At 37.3% G+C, this 23,173-nt stretch overlaps 1 protein-coding gene and 1 long non-coding RNA gene across 5 annotated transcripts in view; both read right to left on the reverse strand.

Annotated features, from left to right (window-relative positions):
* Positions 1 to 23,173, reverse strand: part of LOC309488535 — a 200,374-nt gene that overhangs the window by 115,704 nt on the left and 61,497 nt on the right. The gene's annotated exons all lie outside the window — the stretch shown is intronic.
* LOC309488497 (calcium/calmodulin-dependent protein kinase type IV) overlaps positions 1 to 23,173 on the reverse strand; it is a 115,522-nt gene that overhangs the window by 73,126 nt on the left and 19,223 nt on the right. The gene's annotated exons all lie outside the window — the stretch shown is intronic.

The raw sequence follows: 23,173 nt of genomic DNA on the forward strand, positions 1-23,173 counted from the left end.
AGTGAGACCAATTCAATCAAGTACAAAAATTTACAATTCAACTCTGTCATCGACTGTGACTTAGCCAGATCAATACACACACTCTCAAACACACTCTCTCACAGACACACACACACACACACACACACACACACACACACACACACACACACACACACACACACACACACACACACACACACACAAAAACACTCTCACAGACAAAAACACACTCTGACATTCTAAAAAATTCTCACACAAACACACAAAACCATTGATTGGTTTACACCGACCTCTTGCTGCATTTCTGAAACCTATTTTGATTTTAATTTTCTGAAACTTATTTTGATTTCTGCATTTTTTCCTTTGAGTAATTCAGAAAAACATTTCTGAAACTTATTTTGATTTTAATTTCTGAAACTTATTTTGATTTCCTTTGAGTAATTCAGAAAAACATTTCTGAAACTTATTTTGATTTTAATTTCTGAAACTTATTTTGATTTCCTTTGAGTAATTCAGAAAAAAAATTCTGAAACTTATCTGCATATTTGTATATTGTCCATTTTACTTGCAACAATGTATTTGGACATCAATTCAATTTAATCTCTATGTTTGGTTACACCAAAATAGCACTGGTTGTTTTGTTAGAATGCCATTTATTTAAATGTTTCTAGAAACAGGGTAAGAGCTTGTAAGATCTTCCTTTGTCCTTCCTTGACCCTCTATAGGAGTACTATTGACGTGGTAATTAAAAATCAGGTAATTAATGAGACCAAACGTACCACTCACAATTGCTGACATGAACATGGTATTTTACATTGAACATGACATGATTTTTCCTTATTGCATTATGCGTTCCTATGCATTTCCTTACGACTGTAAGTTCATTTGTGCTCAATCGTGAAGCGGACATTTAAGATGCTTTTCAGGTGTCTCACACAAAGCCGTGTGGACCAAAGGAGAACCCCTTCATCCACTGAGGTCTGCCCAGACAACCGTACCGCTGGAGGTGACAGGATTGGTCAAGAAGGGTCAGATCATCATCGTGGAGAAGGTGCCAGGGAAGCGGAAGTTTCTCCATGAAGGAATGACACGTCAACTGAACAAGTCACAAAATGTCCAGATTGACTCTATGAACTTTGCTCACGTCACAGGATTACAGGAAGATAACCTGAACGCATTCATCCACCTGCTGGACTCAAGCTATACACCTGGTGGGAACAGGTGTTCTGCGGGTGAACACAGCCCACTGAGCTTCTACAGATGCCAACATTGCAAAGACAATTTTTGTGCTACATCTTCAAGGATTATAACAAACGTCTTACTGTGACCCCGTAAGTGTTCATCGGAATGTGACCCACGGGATCAAGGAGGGAAACTGTAAGACTGAAAATACTGGTTGAGGCCTGATTTATGGGACAAAAGGGCCCGGCTGGCTAATTAACATTTGAACTCACACAAGCACATGAACTAACAACAAAGAACTCACACAAGAACATGGTTTAATGTGAATGTTTATCATTGACTGTTATGCTTTTGGTGTCATTTGAAATGTCTCAAAGTGAGTGGTACAGATATCTCATATCCAGATAGATTAAATAAAAGGAAATAAGGTTTATAGAAGTTCATAGAAAACTGATTTAGAGATAAGGCCAGATAAGGAAACCCCCCTTCTGTGGGATAGAAGCCATTTGAGGGTGGTCTCACCCCATCCCAGGTATATTATATGATATACCTGGTCAGGAGAGAATAAAGGAAGGTGTTCTGGCCCTCTCTGGCTCTCTTCTTCTTGGCTGGGTACGAATGGAGTAGGTGCTTTCTCTCTCTCTCTCTCTCTCTCTCTCTCTCTCTCTCTCTCTCTCTCTCTCTCTCTTTCCCTTTCTCTCTCTCTCTCTATCTCAGGTAGACTACAAGCTGGGTAAGATTCTTTGGTGTAACCAATGTATAACCATGCTCTAGATATTTGAATTGATTGTGGAATTGATCTCTGATATCTGAAATATTAAATTGCTACAATGTGATTATTCCAACTGATTTCGACATTGTTCATTTAATGGTTAAAAGGAATAGTCAAACATTCGCTCACCTTTAGTGAGGCACAGATATTATTAAAACCTTTCATTTATGGACTCAGATGAATTAACGAGTAAATACATATGATTAATGTATTACAAATTTAACCAACCAATACTTTGCATGAGTGAGGACAGAACACGTGATAACCTTCCCCGTGTATTGGCGAACCGGAGATTGGACTAATATAGCGGGCCTTACAGGAGTAATACTATAAACATTAGGGAACATTTGTGGGTAAGAATGGAGTAAATGTCCTTGTGTATTGGAAGATTATCTCTATAGTCTTTGACCAAATGGCTCGTGCCGTCTGGTCTGCTGTGCTGTCTTTGAGGGTTGCAGACAGTCTCTTGCTGAGATCGTTTAGGAGAGCAGAGGTGATAACAGTGTTTGAAGAGAACTGGTTTGGGGGCCGATGACAAGAGGGGAGAGGGGGAAGGTTTTATGATGTCTAGAGCATTTTGATTAAGTCCATTCCTTTTTTCTTTTTTTTCTTTTGTAGAAGATTTGTGTTATGCTTACTCCTGGATTATTTACCAGGGGACCTATTTCCTTGATTTCCTTTGAATGCAGTAATGGCATTAGCAAAGGACTGTAAGGAAAATAACTTTTCTAAGAAGGACATCTATACTCCATCTCACAAACCTTAAACAGGACTAATCTCATCCTCAAGAAACTGGCATTTGATGTCTCACGTACCAACCATTATCTCATTCTCCAAAATCCTCTTATGATATACTACGGTTGCTATTTGGGATAGTTTGCTTTGTTAGATGAATATATTTTTTAAAAGAGTTTTGGTCTTTTGGCTGTTTTTCATTTTTCTTTGTTTAATTCTTGAAATTCATTTATATCCTTCCCTGGGTATTTTGCAGATATGATCCCCCCTCATATTTTCTGTAACTCATTGGTTCTAGGCAGATGGAACAATTCTTAGGTGTGTTCGACATCGGCTGCGGCTGGATGTAACCGATCGGCGAGAGTAGCCGCGTGCAGGCGGGGAGGAGCTGCAAACGGAGACGTGAAGCCGGACACTTTCTGGTTCCCGTAGTGACCGCTCACGTGGTGTTTGCATACTTTACCACAGCTGCAGTGAAATAAATGCAATATTTGCCAAATAATACACAGATGTTTCAGAGACATTTTCATTCAATACTTTATGTACTGCTTCATACAGCGTCTGTTTGAACAAGAATAAAGTTCAACATAAGCTACTATCAATGAAGTGGAGTCTACTTTTTTTAATCAGTTTTAATTTGATAAACATGACACAATATAACATGACAACGACATGAAAAGAGTGTTTACTGTTATAATAAACTGATTTGAGAGCTTTAGAGGAACTAAAGGTGTTTGAATAAAGACGAAACACACGTGATCCTTGTCATTCGGTGAATCCGGCCAATCGTGGAACAGCTGTGTCATCATCAGCCCACATGCAGCCCAGTGCAGCCGCTCTTGAGAAGCTGCGCTGGCTGAGTTCTCTGGCTACTCTCGAATTGCTCTCGCGGTACTTTGATGGCATACGTCACAGTCACGTGGCGTCGGCGCTGTATCAAGTCGGACAAAATTTCTAACCGGCATGCACTGCTTCAAGTCAGCCGCCGATCGGTCTGCGCAGAGCTGCATGAAGTCGAACAAGCCTATTGTCATTGTCATGTTTCTGTGTCTTGTGATTCCCTGTTTGTCATGTGATCCTGCCATGTGTCTTGTCATTGGTTAATCGTCTGATCATTGTTCACAGGTGTTCCTTGTCTTGTAATTAGTCTATGTATTTAAGCCCTCATGTTTGGCCTGTGTCTTGGTCGAGTATTGTTTGTTCTGTGTCCTAGATCCGGTTTCTTGTTTTTTAGTCTTGGTTTTGTGTTCCTGTTTTAGTTTAGAGTTTTCCATGCCTGGTCATGCTTTTGTTTTTTGTTTGTTTTATGTTTGATAATTAAACTTGCGTTTGGGTCCTCATCTCAACTTGCCTCCAGTGAATTCATTACATTACCACACACAATGCATCCTCAGCATGATGACGATGATGATCACTGTTTTGTTGTCAAAGTTTCATATTAACCCCCTGGGGTCAGCAGTCGCACCGGCGAAACCAGCACGCTTTTTTTTCTTATCAGTGCAAAAGAGACTCAAAATACTCTGATTTTGATCTTACATATAAGTGTTATACATCATTTGATCCTGTTAAGTGTCTTTTTGTGTGTATACTCAAAAACAAAGTGTTGCGCTTTTTGCCAAATAAAGAAAAATAAACATGATGCGAGTTCTACCTTCTCTCTGTTAGTGAAGTCCATTCTGAAATGCATCCGAAAATGAACTAACTCAGCGAATACTCAGTCAAACAGGCATACAGACACACAGGCATGAATTCTCTTCTTTTAAATTATTTGTTTTTTATATAAATTATTTATTCTCAGTTTATGTAATCTGTATGAAAAGAGAGAGATGTCAGTCAATCTCATTAAAGGAACACTACTACATGGGCGAAGTGATCATGTAGCATATTGTGTAATATTTGTGGGCATAATTGTCGGTGGTGGTAGTTATGTTTGAGGCCTATAATAAAATTTTAGCTAGTAGCGTCTGTGTGTATGTGTGTGCGTCTAGCAGAGACAGCGCGTATCAGAGAGTGCACGTCAGAGAGAGCTCAAAGTGATATTGATGTTGGTCTTGGGTCAGGTTCGGGCTGAAAAATTCCAGACGTTTTCGGGCTGGGGCCGGATTAGGGCTTGAACACCACGGGCCAGGTCTCGGTTAGGGCTGGATGTTTTGCCCCGTGCAGGGCTCTAGGCAGTATGCTAGCTGGAGCCGTTTACCTCCAGTCTTTGTGCTAAGCTAGGCTAGCGGTGGGTGCGTCAGACAGAGTTACAGCACGCACGGAGATGAAAATGGTATGTATGGACTTATCTAACTCTGGGGGATACGGTGAATAAGCTAAAGTCCCAAAAAGTCGCCGTGTTCCTTTAAGTGTTAATGTGACCATGCCCACGGAGAGCGCGTGCTAATGATCTGAGGTGATCCATGCAAACGTGTCAACGCCCACATCAGCTGGATAAAACACACCGCGAGTTTCAGACTCATGTACTTTACGACGCTGTGAGGAATAATACTATCTTAATAATAATCCTGGAAAAGTTACCTCAGAAGTGCTGGTAGTTTAAATTCGATGAGCAACGGATCCAGCTGAGGAATAGGTAACTTCTATATTTGCTTTGTTCTAATTGCAATATGGAATAGTGTCTTTAAACCACAAAAAAAACTGTTTAAATATGAATCGCGTTTTTGTGTGTGAATGAATGAACAGCTTTACCAAACTATATTGCTATACTGAGATGAGTGAAAATCGACTGAAATGTTGGGGAAAAAAATGTCTTTGTATAAGCAGCGTATTAATCTGCAAATTAATATTTATATGCCCTAATATATCATAACAACGATAGGCCTATGTTACAGACGAAATATGAAAGACAACATTTCGATTTCGTACAGTTTTTACTGTAAAATACTGCCACATCAAATAAGCTTATGTTTGCCAATTCCAATGCGTCTTGTGGACACATATTTAGTATGTGTTTTATGGCCTTATTTCAGAAACTTTAATTTTTCGTTTTTTTCCAATAACCATGCATAAATATTATTCTCTCAAAAATACATACTGTACATGTTGCTCACATATTATGGTAGCCCTGTTTGTGCTAAATAGAGTGTAATTACACCTTTGCCATTGATATGTTTATAAGCAACTGAAAAAAGCACAAATGTCAGGGCATGTCAAAACATCTCAAGGACCCCAAAAACACCTCAGACCCCAGAGGGTTAAATCTAAATTGTGAATCTTTTTATTTATTTAATTTTATATACAATATGTGCTTTTCATATGATCAAATATCAAATGAGGTTTTGACGATTTCAACAGCTGTAGTCGAGCTGTGATATAAACAAAAAGCTACTGGCTATTTAAAAAGGGGGATGAGCCACTCAATATGTCCCGCCCTGTCTTCCTGTTTCAGTGGAAATTACGTCAGTACATTGAATAATGCAGGGTAATACAGATTTCAAGGCACTTCAGTGGGACTTTAAATATTAGGCCAAATAATTTAGGAAATTATAAACAAAGCTAGATTTTTACATTTTTTAAAGAAAATGTGATTGCAAAATCACCAATCTAATGCTAAGTTGTTTGCTAGGTTGCTGCTTTTTGTGTTTTCTAAGGTGTTTTAAGTGGATTTAGTAGATTGCTATGCAGTTGTTAGGGTGTTCTGTGGTTTCTGGATTGCCAAATCAAAATGGGATTTTTTGGGGGTTAGCTGAGCTACTGAAAAAAACAAAAAGGTCCTGGTCAACACAGGTCAGAGACAGATACAAATACTTCCCTAAACTGTCATATATGCACATACATAAATCTTATGTCACAATCAAGCGCTTGAGATTATGCCATAGACAATGTGTATTAAACAGATACGACCTGCACACACAAACATTCTACACATAAATCAGCACATGTGGCCTCCGCATTGTTGCTTCATTGTCAGATTGCTGAGCTGTTATGTAACCACTCCACATTCCTCTTGCTCAGGGAGATTAAAAGCTGAGGGAAAAAAAATTGCAATGGTTTTTTGTTTTTGTTTTTTTCTGAGAAGATTATTTTTCACTAGCAGCTCTGCACATACATCCACTTACTCTACCGTCCGCTTTTGAGTGACGACAAGACTGACCCACATCTCTCCACTGTCAGCCCATCACTGGACATGTGTTCAGCCACACCAACACATTCACAATAATCCGCCGGCTGAGAATGCATTAACCTGTTAAAGCAACTGCAGTCCCACATGACACGTATCATTATGTCATGCTTTTTTATCATAGTATTTGCATTATTTGCATTAACATCACATTAAAGGCACCATATTATACACCTTTTGTAATATTTTATTGTTTCTCTGAAGTCTTGTAATGTTGCTTCAACAACAGTCATGATTATGTTTTACACAAAATTTACACAACTACTCTCTGATACTCAGACATAAACTTTTTTTTTTATACAGTTTTATACCTTTCAAGACTCCTAACTTAGAGCCCAAAATGAACACTCGCCAAGCGCCAAATGTATTAACATAAGTGACATGGCATCTGACGCACAGAAGCCAATGGCACATGTCGCTATGGTTACTGGCACATCCAGTGGCAAATCTGGTTTTCAATGGCATGGCATGTGTCAGTGGACAGTGGCATGTGTTCCTTAAATATTGTGATGTGCAAGTGGATAATGGCATGTGCCACTGGCATTATCGTGGAACACTGATACTGTGTCGCGGAACATGTTGCCATATATTATGACACCTCCAGTAGTGACTGACAGATGATATAAAACAGCTAAACTGATTAATTGTGACACAAAATCCTAAATAAATAGTCAATATTAGTGATATTTAAATTAAACAATTAAACATACTGTAAAAAAGAAAGCCTTACATTTTTAAGTACAATCAACTTGGCTGTATAAGTCATTTCAACTTATATTACATTAAACTGACTTTTAAAAAATGATTTGAAAAAAGTAATCAGAGTCTGATATTGATTAAAAAAAACTACTCATAATGAACGGTTTTATTACTTCTGTGGCTTCTTAGTTGCTTAGTTGGGGACATTAAATTTAACATTTAATTTAATATTCAACAATGATATTGATCTGCCTGCATTGACACTATTATGCAAGAACTGAACTGAGCTGGACGATGGCATCACGGTTTACTCCAGAGAGGCTATATATATATATATATATATATATATATATATATATATATATATATATATATATATATATATATCCTTATATTTTATATATATATTTAGCCTTGAATTTAATTAATTAGTTGTATATATATATATATATATATATATATATATATATATATATATATATATATATATATAACTTTTTATGTGTCCACTTACAATCGAAACAAAAGATTGTGCTTTTGTAAAATAAAGAAAATAAACAGGGTATGAACTTTTTTTCTGGAGCACGTCTCTAAACTTAAATAAAACTGGTAACACTTTATTTTGATAGTCCGTTTGTTGAGACTATACTAGTTATTAGTAGCCATTCAGTAGCTTGTCAACAGTGCATCAGTTGACATTCAACAACACTGTTTCAACAGACAAGTAACATACGTTCAACCGACTGCCTATAGACTATAAAGTACAATTCAAGTGTTAATCTACAGATTTTACAAAAAAGTGCCTGTTGACTGTCAATATTATTTTGCAACAGGTTATTAACCAATTGTCGACTAACTTTCAATTGTCAACTAACTTTCTGTAGATTGAGTACCAACAACTCAAGATCAATCTGTCAGTTAAATGTCAACAGTCATGTCAGCATATGAAGTATATGATACTGTATATCCTACTCAAGGGGTCTCATATGCATCAAATTAATGATTATTTTAGCTGATTTAAAAATGTTTTTAGAATTAGATAATCTGTTGATTGTCAACTAAAGATTAGATCTGTTGCTTGTCAACAAATAAATTGTTTATGATCAGTAGACTATTAATAGACATTATCCACTAAGTGTTAGTAGATACATTTTAGGACTATCTAATTAAATTGAAAAACAGTTTATATCAGTAGAAAGTCTAAAACCTATCAACAGATTGAAAACATACTTTTTTGTACGTTTGGATAGATGCTGAAACGTATGATACAGACATGCAACGTAGAATTATTACGAATTCACAGCTACAAAACGTTTACGAATCATAAAGATATCTGTATCATTTCCCTTATACTGTTTTATAGATAAATGTAAGTTCCCTTAACCCTACTCCCAAACCTAAATATAAATTACTCATTTTATACAGAATAAAACACTTTATGGACAGAGATGTGTAGGGAAATGGCAGTTTTATTAATAGCATTAAAATATATTTTGAGCCACTAACATTAATCCTACTCCTGCCCCTAAACCTACCCATAACCATTTCTTAAAACTATGCAGGCTAAAATTATGAAGAAAAACAACAGATGTGTAATCATAATAATTTATTGCGAAAATGTAAATCGGTACCAAGTCGCTCAAATGACGATGTGTTGCAGTCATCTCTGGCAGTATATAATAGTTTTGTATAAGGGACAGAGCAGAATTTAAGTTATTAATCCATGAAAATGTTAACCCAGCTTCACTCTGCGTGAAGACGGCGCGCGCGCGCACGCTTCTGCATTTCAATGTTGTTTCAACTGAAACACGGCATGCTGCAATCTGTGACGAAGCAGGCGAGAGCCAATGAGCGTTTGATATCACTGCCGTAAAACATGTCGTAACGCTTCTTGAGGGCGCAATTTTTGAATTTAAATTCATCACGAGCGCGGGATTTGACATTTACGGTCGCTGCTGAGAATGGAGATGGAGACCGCTGGATGTGGATGAAGGGCTGAATTTAGATCTGTTTCTTGCTTGCGTATGGATTATAAAGATTTGGATTACATCTAACGTTACGTTAGCTAATAAAAAAATATGTATTTTGTTAATTTATATTGTGTTTTGGTGTATTATGGTTCTATAGGAGAAAACGCCTTTTGTGTCTCACCTTAACGTTAAATAAACTAAATGTTACAAAATGGTTAAACGATTAAAGAAGGTATTGTTAAGGGTTTAAACTATAGTCTTGTCTGTTAATCCTCCGAAGCGAGTTTGCAGCAGGAACAGAGATTATTTCTTAAATGAGTAACTGTTATAACGTTAAACTGCATTTAATAAATGCGATTTTCTGTAAACTTACTGTCATGAAAAGCTAAATGTATTAATTAATAATTATTGTTATTTGTTGTTTATAACTTTTGATCTTGGCCTCGGGCATTTGAAATGATGAAGACTATTGAGAGTTTTCTCATTTGGAATGCTCAATATATTTTTTTCCACATAATCAGATGGTTCAGATGTGATTGTGATATCCTAGTAAATAATGGGTTGTATTATTTTTTATTTAATAAAAGTGATTTTTTTTCTCTCTGATGTGCTGGCCATAGTGTTTGTTCTACTTCAGTCAGGTCAGGTATGCAATCTGTTGATAGGTTATAGACTTTATACTGATATCAACTGTCTTTCACTTTAATTAGATAGTCCTAAAAAAAATATCTACTAACACTTAGTGGATAATGTCTATTAATAGTCAACTGATCATAAACAATATATTAATCTGTTGATAGGTTATAGACTTTCTACTGATATAAACTCTTTTTCACTTTAATTAGATAGTCCTAAAATATATCTACTAACGCTTAGTTGAGAATGTCTATTAATAGTCTACTGATCATAAACAATTTCTTTGTTGACAAGCAACAAATAAGCAACTACATGTAATCTTTAGTTGACTATCAACAGATTATCTACAAATGGTTAAAACATTTTTAAATCAGCTAAAATAATTATTAATTTGATGCATATGAGACCTGTAATGGGAGATTTTTGATTTTCATTACTTACTTTGATTTTCATTAACATACACAGGATTGACTTCTATGTGTGCTGCTGACCATGTGATATAATGATTGATGTGAAACGCCTGCGAAGCAGGAGAAGAGGGGGAGAGGGGGAGAGCTTTGAAGGCTGAAGCCCTGACCCCTAAGGTCAAAGGGCTGTCCAATTTAGGACTTGCAGACTGTAAGTTAAGCTAAACTAAAGTTCAGTGTATAATAGGATCACTGGTGGAGTGTCTTATCCGTCTATGGAGTGTTTAGAGAACCTTGAAGATAACAGTATAAAGACTGGCCTGCCTCTCTCTCCTGGTCGCACTTGTTCCACAGACTGTACTTGTGACTTCTGTGTGGCAACTGGGCCTTCTTGCAAGAATAAATTACTTTTTAATGATCATTTGATTCCAGACTGTCTCTTACGCCAAAGATGATTGTTTAGTGAATTAAACTGCCACAACAATTGGTGTCAGAAGTTGGGATTCCATGGCAGTTTCTTCTGGCCCTGAGTAAAGCGGATTGACGACTGATCATCCTGAAGCACCAGGCTTTAGTCTTACCTCGCAGAATTGAGAGAGAAGAGCCAACTGCTATCAGGGCCAGGAGGAACTCCACTGGAATCAGAAAGAATCCAGGTGGCAACAGAAAATCTTGGGTAAGAGACAGCAAATTTATTTTTCATTTGGGGATTTTGAAAAGAAAATTTTGTGGGTGAACCATAGTGGCTGTATTTGAGAACTGAAACTAGAGCTGTGGTACGAGGAAAAGAAGGCTTTTAAAAAGGGCGAGGAAATTGAGACCTAGGCAGGTCAAGCGATTGTCCAGACCGAAGCCGAGTACTCGTTATTGTGAGATTAGTAGGAGCTGAAATAATTGATCACTGGAACACTTCCAGGGAGTCAATTGAGAGTATGCTGAAAAATTAATTCCAACCTTTCCTGATTTCCGGTGAAAGTCAGAGTAAGCGCGCTGAAGTAAAATCCACAGGCAATAGTGAAAGAAGGAAAATAACAGCCATTATGGGGACATCTAATAGTAAATACTGCACACCGGTATACTGTGCAATGAAGAAAATTATGGGCAAAATGCATGCAAGTCAAATTAAGTGATATAAAGATGAGGAATGAAATAAGGTTTTATTAAGCAGAATGGGGAACAATTATATATTTTATTGGTAAAATAATGATGTCTAGAGAATTTTCGTAACAAGAGTTGAAGGAGGAGGCAGCTATAATGGCTATCTGTGCATTTTAGGGATTGAGATATGAGTAATATGATATTTTTTTTTTTTTGTGAAACAGCAGAGATAAGTGGGACTGAGAAAATAATGATAACATTAAGTTGAATATGCAGACTCACCATTTGATAGAGGACAGAAGAGAGCAAACGCTGTAAGCAGCTGTGCTCTGAAGCTCACTTCAAAGAAATGTGGAGAAATTATTAAGTAAATGGTAGTCAGGGTTTTGATTGTGTTTGGAAATTTAAACAACAACTTGACTGGCTAAACAAAGAAAGAAACTGAAAATTGTTCATTTTTAGCCTTGTATTGCTTCCGATGATAAAAAAAAAAAAAAGGCAAGCGGCCAATAATAATGATGAAGATTATGATGCGGCTATTGCAATTGAATCCGCCACTGGTGGACTGCTTATGAAAATTAATGTGCTGCCAGTGATAATGATGAAGATTATGATGTGGCTATTGCAATTGAATCCGCCACTGGTGGACTGTCAAAAGAATACAGAGAACTGCTTATCAGTGGCTCTGTTTACATTCCTGATCGGGACACACTGCTTCAAGGGTGTGCAGTAAGTTGGAGCCGTTTGAAAGCTCAATGATCAAACTATAGGCAAAGAGAGTGTTTTAATTGTGGTCAGCAGGGCCATTTAGCCCGTAATTGTAAATGGACACTCAGAAAGTTAAGGGAAAAAAGTGATAATGAGAAAGTGACGTGTATTAATGTGTGTTTGAAAGTAGAACAGTATTTAAATGACGATATTAAAGTTTTCGTCTGAGAAAGAACTAAGAATGTGAACGCAGTTAAAGAAAGTGAAAAGAACGTACAAGTAAGTGAGGTAGAAAAGAAAGTTAAAGGAAAGTTGATAGATGGAAGTCGTAAGAAGATTGAAGGTTAAAAGAAGGTTGAAAGATTTAAGTCGGGAATCCTTTTGAAGGAAAGAGCTAGTGAATTGAGGAATGCAGGTTGATGTAAAATTACAGATAATGACAAAATATGAGTTGCTAAATGTAAAATGTGTAGAAAGGCATCTAATTAAACAAACAGATTGTTAAGTGTTTTGAACGTGGATGGAATAGTGTTGACCATGAAAGAACTAGGAGCTGATGTTTTGCTTTAAGAAGATAAGCTTGTGATTGGCTGAAACAGTTTGCTTATCTGAATCTGGTGTGTGCTGTGGCTGAAATGGCCAGTGCGACAGAGACCCAATCTGAGTGAAAATTTGTAATGTCTAAAATTCCCTGATGTGGGCAAAAGACAAATATGAAATATGGTTGTTGGAAAATACATGTAAATTCTGGCAAAGATGCCTAACGCTGGGCTAGAGTTAACAGATGGTAGATAAAGTTTGATTTTAGAAGTTTATGAGAGTGCAGTGTACCAGTCCTAAATGCTTCAGGGTCTATCTCTCATTCAATGTCAGCTAAAAGCTGTTATCTGAGCCTGTGTCATAAATGATAATAAGCTATTTATAGTAAGGCACAGTGTTTTAGTTGAAAACCACAGATATGGAGATGTTAAAAGAAATCATGCTACAGGCATTTCATACATTTAAAGGTAAGTTTGTAAATTTTTTAAAAGTAAAACTGAATGACTTTAAAGAAGTCTTAAACGATAGAAGACGTTTCTGACTAGTTTAATTCAGGGCCAGTAACTTCTTTGTCTGATTTTAGCCTCCACCATGAAACAGGGCTAATGGCTCCGGCTACAGATGTAACAGTACACTGAATAGACGGATGTGATTAAAATTCACTGAGATTTTGCTGATTCGGACAGATTTAACAGATTTTTGTGATTAAATACTGTTGTTATTAACCTGTGTTAACACTATTAGGCAGTCCAGAGTACTCTGGTGACTCTTGAATGTGCCTTTCCTAAGCTCCAGAACACACTGAGTCTGTTGAAGAAAACTGATTCTGTGATGGGAAAGAGCGGTAACCAAGTGTGTACGAAGTGCTTACCCCAAAGACGGGTAAGATCTTTTGGCCAAAGGTCAACCTAAGACAGGGGAAGTCACGCCACAAACACTGGGCATCTCCATAATGGGGAGGTGTTTTTATGTGAGAAAGGTATTAGAGTTGAGCAGGTGACTGTGAGGCCAGCAGCATCAGCAGATCACTGAGAGGACGGATGGGCTGTGAGGAGTTACGGCAGTCTGACCCAGAAAATGTGAGTCCCTCTAATACCACTCACCAGAAAACCGCATTTATTGTATGGCTTGTTTTTCATTATGACAAGTGTCTGCAACTATGCCAGGGGACAACACCCTGAAGAGAAGAAAATTATAGATTAAGAGCTAATGGGAATGGGCTTTCAAGAGCCAGCTGAGACCATGAGGGGACTGTCATTATTTGTTGTGGAGACAGTAACAAAACTTAATTTATGTCGGGAACATGATGCTGGTTGCCTTATGGGCAAGGGAAAAAACTATAGAAGTGTTGATATTGAAATAATATGTCTGTAAGATAGTTGTAACTCCTGAAGGTCATTAGACATGTTGGTGGCTAAAGATGAAGACAGCTTGTGATGAGTTAAGAGAAATTTCTGGATAACAAAGGTTAGGTGAATTGAGTATTTAAACTAAAGATAACCTTAGAAATGCTCATAGCATAATGTATTTTAGATTGTTGTAATGGTACTAATTTGAGTTAAACATTTGTATTTTAAAATTTGTGAACTATTAAGGGTTCTAGACTATGATTTATTTAGTTACAGTCTTAGGGGGCTGTTGAAAAGATTATCTGTTTATAGTGAGAGAGACTGCTGAGTGGAGGAAGGGTACTCTGTCTGTCTTTCTGTTATCGGCCTGATAAAGCAAGCTGAAGCAAAATAATGATAATGAAAAAGAACAACCCAGCTGACTTTTCTAAGAGAAAATAAATAATGAACAGACGTGCTTTGAAACTGGTTAAGAGACCATGTAAAATTAGATCAAAGCTACAGGAAAATGAGAAGTTTAAAATCTTATTTAAAATTTAAATATGTTTAGAGTAAACACCAAAAGATATGAATATGAGAATATGAGCGGTTCATAGTCAGGTATGCGTGTGTGTTTGTTTGGCGGTGACAGCATTGTATGTTTTATGAGTGTTAATTCATGTTTGGTATGTGTTTGTTTAGGGGAGCTATTCCGTTAAGGCAAATGACACATTTTAAAGAAGCCAAAAATCTGATGAAAAGACAATACAGAACACGGGGCAATCTTTAAGGTGATTAGTCATCAAGCTCTGTCTGGCAGTAATTATTTTTGACATTTATGGTGTTGATTTGAATTACTTTCTGGATCAATTTAAGTATTTATGTAAATCTGAATTGTGAAGTTGCAGATCGTCATCCATTATGAGTTGAGAAAATGGTACAGATTTGATGGCAACAACAAAAGTGACACATTGGCGAAGGCAATATCAACTTATCCAGAGAGCCCTTCACATTTATGAATATTGTGAATTGAACAAAGAAGGAGAATGTTGTTTGACTGATACTGACCAAGTCTGTACACCACGACCTGACCTGATAGAAACAATTGATGACTTTGACATTGGAAAATGTTTGTTGATGACTGACTTAAGAGACCAAACAACAGGCCTGAAAGGCAGGATATGCGGTGAAACTGATGGCCGCTGTCCTTCAAATACTTCGATAAGAAGATGAGATTGTGGCTTGGAGTGAAGAATGTAATGTTTTGTTTCAGAGGCAGAGAAAGATGTCTGGGGGAAAAAACCCTGCAAGAAGTCATTCTTCTCCCTAACAAAAGTGTTGTATGTGTGTGCTAATAACAGGGACTGTTTCAACAGGGAATGCCAGGACAGATGCGGCAGCGAAGGCCGCGGCAGCACCGCAGACAAAAGAAACTACGTACTTTACTATCTGACAGTAACCTCAACATTTGTTTTTCTTTACAGAGCATGCAGACTTTTGATACAGGGCAGAATGTCAGGATGGATTGTGTCGAGCAGAACTGATTCTGTTCCAAATGTAGAAATATTGTTTTGTTGACATGAGCAAAGTGGGTTGAGCAAAGTGGGTGAATATGAGTGCGGGAATGAATGTTCAATTGGCGAAAATGACAGTCCATTCTGATGATGAAACTGGTGAACAAAATGTGACTTTGATACTGATAGCGGAAGCTATAGTAACATGTGGTAAATGAATGTTTTCTTTATGTTTTCTGTTTATGTTTTTATTTTTCTTATTTCATTTTTGTTGAATTTTTCTGATGTTTTTATTTTTTGGAACGATGATGATGATATGTAAAGAGGGTTAAAAGCAGTAGCCATCCGTGTTACGAGATGGCATACAAGGACAGGGTTTGAATATGAGGAGTTTTCCTATCTACTTTATCTGTGTTTTTATAGCATGTTTTGTTTTCCTACTAAATATTAATCCAACTTTTTCTTGTTTATACTGTAATGACTGAGGATCCGACCTATAGTGTTGGGGATGCAATGACAGAGCTTGTTCGTCTAGCCTGGTTTCAGAATAAACCTTTATCTGCTTGCTGTAAAATTAAGGGCCTATCCTTGGGAAAATAGCCTGAGCTTATTGCATTTTAATCTTTTTTCCAACTAGTTTTAATTTTAATCTTTTTGCCTACTAAGTTTAAGGGTATGATCAGTTATATGAAATTCAGAAATGAGAACTATAAGGGTGATGTAAGACTTAAACTTGGTACGTTTCATTATTATTTATACTGTGTGAGTGTTTTGATGAAACAATTATCAATGAATGATAAAAAGGGAGGAGTGTAATGGGAGATTTTTGATTTTCATTACTTACTTTGATTTTCATTAACATACACAGGATTGACTTCTATGTGTGCTGCTGACCATGTGATATAATGATTGATGTGAAACGCCTGCGAAGCAGGAGAAGAGGGGGAGAGCTTTGAAGGCTGAAGCCCTGACCCCTAAGGTCAAAGGGCTGTCCAATTTAGGACTTGCAGACTGTAAGTTAAGCTAAACTAAAGTTCAGTGTATAATAGGATCACTGGTGGAGTGTCTTATCCGTCTATGGAGTGTTTAGAGAACCTTGAAGATAACAGTATAAAGACTGGCCTGCCTCTCTCTCCTGGTCGCACTTGTTCCACAGACTGTACTTGTGACTTCTGTGTGGCAACTGGGCCTTCTTGCAAGAATAAATTACTTTTTAATGATCATTTGATTCCAGACTGTCTCTTACGCCAAAGATGATTGTTTAGTGAATTAAACTGCCACAACAGACCCCTTGAGTAGGATATACAGTATCATATACTTCATATGCTGACATGACTGTTGACATTTAACTGACAGATTGATCTTGAGTTGTTGGTACTCAATCTACAGAAAGTTAGTTGACAATTGAAAGTTAGTCGCCAATTGGTTAATAACCTGTTGCAAAATAACATTGACAGTCAACAGGCACTTTTTCGTAAAATCTGTAGATTAACACTTGAATTGTACCTTATAGTCTATGGGCAGTCAGTTGAATGTATGTTACTTGTCTGTTGAAACAGTGTTGTTGAATGTCAACTGATGCACTGTTGACAAGCTACTGAATGGCTACTAATAACTAGTATAGTCTCAACAAACGGACTATCAAAATAAAGTGTTACCATAAAACTCAGCGAATACTAGTCACACAGGCATAAGCAATATATCTTTATAACAATTTAAGTTTCTACGTTTAAATTATCTAATTCAAAATGAAAACAAATATTCTCTGTTTATGTAATCTGGATGAAAAGAGAGAGATGTCAGTCGTTCTCATGGCAACTCATTATCTGCTAATGTGAACACGCACGCGCTATTGAAACGCAAATGATCTGAGGCAATCCATGCAAACCTGTCAATGCCCACAACAGGTCTATAAAACACATCAAGTTTAATCCGATTTGTGTACTTTACGTCGTCTTGCAATATGAATGTTTAGACAATATTTCGTTGACTAGTTTTGGATAGATTATAAAGTTTTTACTGTAAAATAGACTACTGCCACATCAAATAAGCTTTTGTTCGCCAATTTCTGCTCATATGTTAAATAATAGGAAGTTTCGTCAAAAATAAAGTACTGTAGGTATATTGAATTATCCACTAAGATGTTATTATAGTGTTTGTTCCCATGTATATTCAAACTAATGAATCCTTAACTTTGAAATACGTATGATAAAATGTATGCTTTTTACAAAGAAAGATTACACTTGAAATATTGTTAAAATTGCAATTGTTGATTTACATGTGAAAACTTTAATAAAATAGCAAAACAAATATTTACGAGGCAGATGTAAACAAAATCTTAATAGGTCAATATAAGCCTTCTCCTTAAATTAATGATTATTGTGTTTTATTAGTGACAAATTTGGGGAGAGGATAAATATTCCAAAACTTTCTGAAAATACAGTATGAGAATTTGCATGCATGCATACAAAATTTGTGGAAAAAGGCAATTTTTTTCAAGATGTTTCCAACTCTACCTTTGAACCAATTCTGTAGAATGGCCGATATAGCCTATTCGAACAGTGATTGTTTCCATGTATGACTGTGTACTCAAAATGTGCTTTTGACTTTCATTTATACTTGGATTATATTGTTAACTATATTCTAAATAAATTAAAAGCAATATATATATATATATATATATATATATATATATATATAAAATATATTTTGTCCTCACATTTTATAGTTCCCTCTCAGTGACATACCTGACTGAAAGGCTCATTATGCAGCTCATTATGCGGGTCATTGTCTTCTCAGCTGTGAATCACAGCATTATTTATGACAATTCATGCCCCCACGCATATTGCCTTTCTAAAAAAAAAAATGTGTCTTACAAAATTTAAACCAATGTATTGTTTTATGTAGGCAGGAAGATTTTCACATAATTTTGAAGAAAAAACTCTAGGCGACAACATCCATTAGTCAAAAGTCTTGTGGACACAATTAAATTTTTAGTTTTTTCAAAAACCATGCATAAACATTATTCTCTCAAAAATACAAACATGTACATACATGTTGCTCACATATTATGGTAGCCCTGTCTGTGCTGAATAGAGTGTAATGACACCTTTGCCATTAAAATGTTTATAAGCAACTGAAAAAAGCACAAATGTCAGGGCATGTCAAAACATCTCAAGGACCCCAAAAACACCTTAGATCCCTAAGGGTTAACGGTATAAGGGGGCGATTTTGGACACAGCCTTAATCTATCTTAGTCATAACTGATTCGTTCAAAAAGCTGATTCATTCAGTAAGGAAACACTGCCTTGTGTTGCTCAGAGACTCAATTACAGTGCCGTGGCTTTGTTGTGGACTATTTCCGTTGGCTTCTTGTTTATTAAACTTGTATAAAATCAATATCACATTTGTTATCATGCTGATATCTGGAGAAAAACTGCACTCTTCCTGTTAAATTATATAAATGAGACTAAATCACACAGTGAAAGCGGGCACTCTAAATGCACACCGCACTAGTCTAATCTACAAGACTACATAGCGTAATGTATGCATGCACTCTTTGAGTGTGTGTGAGGAATATACTCGATAATGTCAGACCGCACATCGTTAAAACAACAATTACGATATTATCGTAGGCGATATATATCGCACACCCCATTCTCTTAGGACTCTGTAATGTTGTGAAACATCATATTCACGTGGCAGCAGTGGTGATGAGAGAACACGCTTGAGAAACACTTTAGAGAGGAGAAATCAATCTACATATAAAATATTGGACACAAATTATTGGTCACTTTCTAAATAATAAAAGTATAGCGCATCTACTAATAATTATATACTGTATAAAATATATATTTTTTTACTGATGCAAATATGTTAGAAACGATGCATTGCGATACAAATGCCAACTTTTATCCAATATCGATGCATCACATCATTAACTTTCGGTGAATCTTACCATCCCAAGTAGCCAGGCTACAGACAAGTGTCCAATTCTGACTTGCGACGTCACTACACGCATTCTACCAGCACGGTTCGTCACGGTTAGACAACCGTACAGAGAATTCTGGGCAGAGAACGGTTTGTAATTGTGCTGTGCCGTACCAGGCTTAAGTGGAAACATAACTGAAATCGTTCCTTACTGTTCTTAGAACTGTTCAGTCCGATGGTGGAAAATCGCGCTAGTGTCAGTGTTCCACGATAATGTCAGTGGCGCAATGGATAAGACACATGCCTTTGGTGTGAGAGACCCGGGTTCGAATCCACTGTGAGACACCAATGTGTCCCTGAGCAAGACACTTAACCCCTAGTTGCTCCAGAGGCGTGCGACCTCTGACATATATAGCAATTGTAAGTCGCTTTGGATAAAAGCGTCAGCTAAATGAATAAATGTAAATGTAAATGTAAATGTATCTGGGAGTCTATCTTGACTCACATCTCACTTATCGTGAGCATGTCCAAACCCTAACCAGAAAGTTAAACCAAAAGTTATTTGTTTATAGTAAAATTAGACCATATTTGTTGCTTTCTGTCTCTAAAACATATCTTCATGCCATCATTATGTCCACTCTGTTGTGTTGTTTACCTGTTTGGTCACTCACAACAAATGAGATCCTTGAACCAGTAACAAAACTCTATAATAGAGCCTATAAGATCCACAACAGGCTTCCAGGCTGGACTCACCACTGTATTGCACTATCTTTGTGTAATGCCTTGACATTTCAGAACTATAAAATAAGCCATGGGATAAACTTGTATTATCAAATCTTAAATGGACACACTTCAGCAGCACTGACTGCGTTGGTTCCAGAACTCAGCTCAAGGTTCGAGCGCACTACGAGATCTGTTACAAATGGACTTCTGCATAGTAGGTTATGTCTTAAGTGAACGTAAACAGTTAAGAAAGTAAACAAATGTATATTAGATCCATGCATGCGTTGATGTTCCAAAACAAGTAGCGTAGCGTAATACAGTTTCTGTCGTGTTTTATTTGGCATTTTGTAAAATCCCATTGATTTCCGTTGGAGGACTCATTGCTCGTTGATATTACTGCGCTACCGGAGACGGAAAGGGGGCTGTTTACATTTGGTTGTAGTCTTTTAGGTCTTTTCGCTCAGTTCTCTGTCTCTCAGAAGGCTAGCGTGAGCAGAGCAACGGAAGTTGCCGAAGAGCGGAAGTTTATACGCGGTTGTGAGGTATCTGAAAAAATTGTTCCACTATAGAAAAATAAACGGATTGAAATCATACATTGCGCCGATATATTTGTTTTTAATCATCAACGAACACCACTAACCACTCGGTGAGTTGAACAGTTTTGAAAACGAACATTAAGGGTTGTTTTAAGGACATGTTTGTGCATGGCCATAGACTCCCATTCTAAAGCGGTCATGGGCAATTCTAAAATAGTAAAAAAGTCGAGACAGGAACCATTGTCAAAATTTCTTTGTCCACCACTCTTGTTCATCCAAAACAAGCTACAAATTAGACTCAAAGTGTTAAATACCGGAATTGTCCTTTAAGTCAGAGAGCTGCAATAAATATGCAGTTGGACTGACATTTGGAGGCTTGTATGTGACAATAATAGTAACTGAGAATTGATTTGTAAAGTGAACAACTAGTTGAAGTGACTCTGAAACTGTTGAAAATTTTACTATAGAATGTGCATATTTTTTTATTTACATAAAGAGCAACACCACCACCAATTTTATCAGTCCTGTCTCTGCGATATAATGAATAGTTTTCAATCGCAAGAAAGGTATCTGATATAACAGGGGTCAGCCATGATTCAGATATTGCCATGACATGAGCCTTAGTTTGGGCAAGCATGATTTTAAATTCATCCAGTTTGGGAACAAGGCTTCTCATGTTTAGATGACAAATTTTGAAACCTCTAATTCTACCAAGCTGGCATAAAGTAACTGGATTTTTCCTTAGACACAATGGTCTTTTTTGTGCTTTAACAGATTTAGAATTAAAGCCTGGAATAACAGGAGGAGATTTAAATAGCAGCTGAGGTATAGTCCATGTGTGGGACACCTGCATGTAAACCCAGGCCCAGAGTGTTATTTAAAACATGAGTATAAAATCCCAGGAAATATAGAAAAGTGGACATAAAGGCATTTTTGCCAGGACCAGGGTTAAGTTCAATATTTCCAATGAATAAAAGAACAGAGAGTAAGAGTCTTGATGAGGACTGTCGGCGCTTATTTACAGTAGCGTCTCTCGTGCCCATAGGTTTAAACTTAAAGTCATTTCATCACCGGTGGAAGATGATAGCGCGGGTCGAAATGATTGTCCGTTCAAACTGGGGAGCGATGTTGAGACGAGAAGCAAAACTTGTATGATCCCCCGGTCGCATACAAGGAAGAGTACTGCAGAGCTGGAGCAATGCAAGGCCGGCCAAACGAAAGCCAGGCTTGCTCTCCAGATACGGCTCCTCCGTGCTGGTCATTGGGCGCATACCGCAACCCGCCTGGACCGGTCGCAGACCCTCCGCAATCCACAGAAGCAACAGGACGGAGCGCACCTGACACGGCCCTGGACACGCAATAACACGGCCGCCATACCACGCGCATCGGGCCAGCAGCCTCCCAGGCCGCGTCCACCTCTCCGCCGCGGCCACATCTCCAGGCCAGGTACCCCCACTCAGGCTCAGCTACTCTCTCGAGGCAAGTAAGATGGCTAGGGACTTGAACAACATCAAGGGCGCTTGTTATGCCACACAGACACACCACAGCAACAACACAGCGAAGGACCCAGTTTAGCTGGTGTAGCAAAGGCTTCTCGCCGGGTTTGAGTTGTGCTTTAGTTGTTAAAGAGTGCCAGTGTTGGCGTTTGTGAGTTGTCCAAACAAAGTGGTTGACCCGTACTTTACGGCACTGGAGCATGTGAAACAACAATAATACTATAACTGCAGTAAGTCTGGTAAAAAAACAGACCAACAGACCATCTTGAAATTGGAATAGAGAATTGTGAATCTTCACCGTTATCGTTTTTTTATTTTTTTTTAGCATAAACAGTTTCATGGCCGGTACATTTTCTTAAGTTATCGCCCATTGACAAGTGTTGCAAAAAGTTAGTTTTAAGCAATCGACAGCATACTGTATGTAGCATAATGTTGATTACCACAAAAATGATTTTGATGCATCAATTTTATCTTCAAAGAAAAGCAGAAATCAAATCAAGGGTACATGAGGCACTTTCAATGAAATGTAAAAGCAGAATGGTGAAACTTATAATTTTATAAAAGCACTTACATGACCTTTTCTGAGTATTATTTGAGCCATAACGTGTTCGTAACCAGTTCGAAGACTGGTTCTTGTCATTCTAGGGTTTATGGCTTTCTGTTGTCATGGAAACTAAGTGGTAAAATTGCATATAATTGTATGCCAAGATAGGCGGCCCAGATATACAAATACACATATAACAAACAAGAATACTACACACAATAAAATATCATTAAAAGTTCAGCATTACAAG

Source organism: Leuciscus leuciscus (genome assembly GCF_965113295.1).
Source record: "Leuciscus leuciscus genome assembly, chromosome: 23".
Lineage (NCBI taxonomy): Eukaryota > Metazoa > Chordata > Actinopteri > Cypriniformes > Leuciscidae > Leuciscus > Leuciscus leuciscus.